Source organism: Oratosquilla oratoria, chromosome 11 (genome assembly GCF_046742065.1).
Source record: "Oratosquilla oratoria isolate Oo_2021 chromosome 11, ASM4674206v1, whole genome shotgun sequence".
NCBI lineage: Eukaryota > Metazoa > Arthropoda > Malacostraca > Stomatopoda > Squillidae > Oratosquilla > Oratosquilla oratoria.
Window position 1 is genome coordinate 64,859,216 of NC_134787.1, and position 5,000 is coordinate 64,864,215.

The 5,000-nt window shown below is 40.4% G+C and overlaps 1 protein-coding gene across 4 annotated transcripts in view; it reads right to left on the reverse strand.

Annotated features, from left to right (window-relative positions):
* The window catches only part of LOC143029896 (uncharacterized), a 233,532-nt gene that overhangs the window by 122,871 nt on the left and 105,661 nt on the right, over positions 1 to 5,000 (reverse strand). The gene's annotated exons all lie outside the window — the stretch shown is intronic.

Genomic DNA, 5,000 nt, shown 5'->3' on the forward strand with positions numbered 1-5,000 from the left:
TATTTCAAACTGTCTAATAATCCTTACAGACCATTGAAATCATCATCATCACTTGTTTTTTCTTCAAAGCAATTTTCATATTTTTTCCTTTTCAACTTTCCTTTCTTTCATTCGCTTTGCATAGATTCTCAATTGACTTTACATTCATCTTTTTGTTGGGAATTTTGTTGTATGCCCAGAGTCACGATAGGAGTTGGAAAATAAGTTTTTGACAGTTTCTGATGATTTAAGCAGAGGACATGGAATCATTATTCAAATGGGTCTGCTTTAACAAGGTTGATGAAGGCAAGGTCATCATACTAAGACAGCAGGGCAGGATTCATATTCTTAGTAATAGATTTGAAATGGACATTTTCAGGTTTAAGAAAAGAACAGAGAAGAACTGGTTTACCAAGAGTGGTTAATGAATAGAATATACTTAGTAACCATGGAGTGAGCGCTGAAAGAATTGGTTGCTTTAAGAGAATATTAGATAACTTAATGGACAGGGATGACAGTAAGCGACATGGAAATGCCTAGTGTAGGCCTTATGGTCTCCTGGAGTCTTCTTCATTCTTATGTCACTTCTTTATTCCGACTTTGCCAGCCAGGTCACACTGGCTACTCGTTCCAGCGGCCGTCACTTGAACAAGGAATTCATGGCAGCTGCAGCAACTTTTTTGGTCACACGCGGAGGTAAGCACGTCACCAAAAAGAATACGACAAAAAAGTCAAGTTAATTTGAATTATTCTTAACTGGGGTGCGTTGCTTTTCCAGTTGATAATTCAAGAAGAAAATTATAATTTCTTTTTGAGGAAAGGATTGGAAACCTAACGACCTTTTCAACGTATGGTAGTTTAAGATTGGTATTAGGATAGGTCCTGGCATGATCCTGCCTCTACCATTACATAGATCATGGTGGCATCTGATAAAAAGACAAACGAAACAAAATCAAATATGCTATATAAGCTCTTTCCAGAACGCCTAAACAACATCTGAGTAGCTGCGGCCGAAGCCGTCACTTTTGCCCTATGGACATGGATTGTTGGGGCAGAAAACAAACCGTCACTGCTGGGAATCGGAGAGAAGTGCGGGATTCGAACCCTTAGCTAAGCAAATGCGAGACCATCACGTTTCCGATTACGCTACCAGAGCATACAGAGACAAAATCAAATTTAACTCTTGAATGGATGTTTCATGCAGTCAGTGTTTTAAGGGGTCTTAGTGACATCATACGGACGGAGTCACTCAGTATTCTTTTTTGACTGGAGAGTAACCTCCTTTGCTGATTACTTTAAACTTTTATTCTCTCGCTCCTTATTTCTCTACTCCACCATCTCTGCGACTCAAATTGTTCTGTGCGATATTGTCCCCCCATGGACAGAAACGCTGGATATCTCCGGCAGAATACTAAACCTTTGTTTGTGACGGTTTTTGTATATAGGTAAAAATTTATCTTTTGGTCTCGAAGCGTTGCAGGAACTTGAAGATACGAGGAGCTACGCTTGATCTGTCATCACTTTCGGGAGAGATCACGAGAGAGGGCAACTCTTCTGTCACCAAGACCAAAATCTACGAAAATCGGGAAAATGAGGTTGTTGAAAGTCGCCAGTATGACTTCAGCATCAGGAGTTCTGAAAGCTTCAAACGTACTGAAATTTTCATGGCCCTCTCTTGTATGTACAGTTTTGTATCTAGTGATGAATAAACAAGGAGTTGTGTAGTGGTAGGCATCATTTTCGTATTTGTGTTCTCATATGTCAGCTTCACTTATAATTTTCTTGTGAGGTGACATTAGAAAATACGATGATTCGGTTAATTGGTATTTGATATTGAGAAATTCTATATGCCTCAGTGATATATAGCATTATGTACGATACTACTGAAAAATAAAGAAATGTAACTTTGCTCCTGATAGGAACATTGCACAAGTTTAATAACCGTGGCATGATATGTGGCTCGCTCAGGGAATAAAATGCAATTCGTGTTTACAGGCTCTGACACACAAACGAGTCTAAATCTAACCTTGGCTGATGGAGGTACAGAGACGGAACAGTGAAAAAGTAGCTCTATTTTTGTAATATTATAATTAGGTGACCAACAAATAAACAAGCAAATGCCTCACATAGCGGACAACGTGTAGCGTGCGCGCGGTTCCACAACAGCAGCATGAGTCGACGCCACTGGTGACATCAAGCGACGACTTGACGTCATAACCTGGCAGAGACCGACCGACATCTCCACCTCTCCTACCCCAACATTGACCATCTAATGAAAACCATCGTAACTCATAGAAAACGGGCGGCATCAAAGGCAGTAAAGTTGGGTTGCAATGAAAACGTGCCGTATATCACACCGTGAGTCACTGAGGAATAAATTGTGTGGAGGCATGGGAAGGAGGTGAGGTGGCGGGGGTGGGGGCGGGTGGAGGTGGAGGGGTTGTCTGCGTGATGCAGGAAAGTGAGGCAAAGGGATGTCAGACCTCTGATATCCAATGTTAAACCAAACAAACGCGGATAATGGCTACGCCTGGTCCCTGACGGTGCATTCAAGGGAGCTAACATTCGCTTCCTGCTTGCTGATGTCTGCTTATCATATGTCGGCACCATCATACATATGGATTGCTTCTCCTCTGTCAGCGAAGCAAGGGTGACATCGAATTTTTTGTCAGGAGACTTAATTTCTGTCAGCACCTCTCTTCATAAGTGTATATGCTATACATATGTGAAGGTATATAATATGTACGCATCACACGCACACACATACACATACATATACACAAACACACACACACACACACACATACATACACACACACACACACACACACACACACACACACACACACACACACACACACACACACACACACACACACACACACACACACACACACACACACACACACACACACACACACACACACACACACGACTCGATGGCGTAGTGGTAGCGTTCGCGGCCGCCACTACGGCGGTCCGGGTTCGAATCCCGCCCAGGGCTGAAATAATTTCAGTATCGCTGCACTGAGAGTCGTTACTCCAACTCTCGTGGGCAGAGAGTTGAGTGTGTGTGTGTGTGTGTGTGTGTGTGTGTGTGTGTGTGTGTGTGTGTGTGTGTGTGTGTGTGTGTGTGTGTGTGTGTGTGTGTGTGTGTGTGTGTGTGTGTGTGTGTGTGTGTGTGTGCGCGTGTGCGTGTAAGGTCAGAACAATACCCATAGATCGGTTATATACAGTATGAGCTCTGAGCTCTCTTCTGGGAGGGAAATAGCTGTCGATCACGAGTCTAACGCGCGATGTGTGTGTGTGTGTGTGTGTGTGTGTGTGTGTGTGTGTGTGTGTGTGTGTGTGTGTGTGTGTGTGTGTGTGTGTGTGTGTGTGTGTGTGTGTGTGTGTGTGTGTGTGTGTGTGTGTGTGTTTATCTAGTTGTATTTTACGGGAAGGGGAGCTATGCTCATGGCGTCCCGTCTTGATATCTTGTTTTATCTACACTGTTTTTAAATTCGTGTATTGTGTTTGCACACACCACTTTCTCATCTAACTTGTTCCAAACGTCTATTACTCTGTGGGGAAAGCTGTTCTTTTTCAGGTCTCTTCTATAACTGTCTTTCTTGAATTTCTTTCCGTGTCCTCTTGTATTTCTACTATTCCATTTTATTAGATCCTCTCTATCAATAGTTTCTATGCCTTTCATGATACTATAAGTAGTTATCAAGTCTCCTCTCTCTCTTCTTTGCTCTAATGTCTGTAGCTCAAGTTTTGCTAGTTTCTCTTCATATGATAGTTCTGAGAGTGTTGGTGCCAATTTCGTAATTGCTTTTTGTATTCTTTCAAGTTTTGTTATACATTTTTTTTTTGTACTTGGTGACCGCGTCGTCGCTGCATACTCCAATCTTGGTCTTATCAATGTGACTAGTATTTTCTTCACCATTTTTTCGTCCAGGTATGTAAATGCCACTTTGATTGTCCTTATTAAATTATAAGTTTCTCAAAAATTTTTGTTTATATGTTTCTCTGGGGACATATTATTCATAATAATGACTCCCAGGTCCTTCTCATTTTGTACTTTTTAATTTCTTCCTCTCCCAGTTTATATGATCCCACTATTCTTTTTTTTTTTGCTTTTTCCAAATTCCATTATACTACACTTATTAGTATTGAATTCCATCTCCCACTTCCTACTCCATTCCCATACTTTATTGAGATCACTCTGTAGTGATTCACAATCTTCTTCAGTGTTCACTTTTTTCAACAATTTTGCATCATCCTCAAAGAAGCTCATATAACTTTCAATTCCTTTATTCATATCATTGATATATATAGCAAACATTATTGGGGCCAGAACTGTTCCTTGTGGAACTCCACTTATCCCTTCATCCCAATTAAAATGTTTGTCTCTTATCACCACTCTCATTTTTCTTTCATGCAAGAGTCTTCCATCCACTTCAGCTGTTTGACCTGTATTCCTCCTGTAGTTTATATATTTTTAGCAACTTATGTGGCACCTTATCAAAAGTCATTTTCAGGTCTAGAAATGCACAATCAGTCCATCCATCTTTCTTGTATTACATCTATTATCTTTAAATAGAAACACATCAAGTTTGTGACGCATGATCTTCCTTGTCTAAATCCAAATTGCCTTGGATTTAATACGTTGTGTTTTTCCAAATGCCTTACCTATCTAATTTTGATCATTCTTTCACAAATTTTAGCTATCGTACTTGTTAGAGAGACTGGTCTATAGTTAGTGGGGTCTTCCTTGTTTCCCCCTTTATATATTGGTAATATATTTGCTCTTTTCCAATCTTCTGGAACTTTTCCTTCTTTCAATGAATTGTTTATTAGTCTATGTATTTTTTCTGTTAGTTCATTCCTGCATTCTCTCAAAATCCAGTTTGCCATTTCGTTTGGTTCATGCGATTTTCTGACATCGAGATTACTCAAGTGACTCATTATTTAATTCCTTGATACTCCTATCTCTTTCATAGAGGGGACTTTCTCCTCCCATTCGATATCTCTAG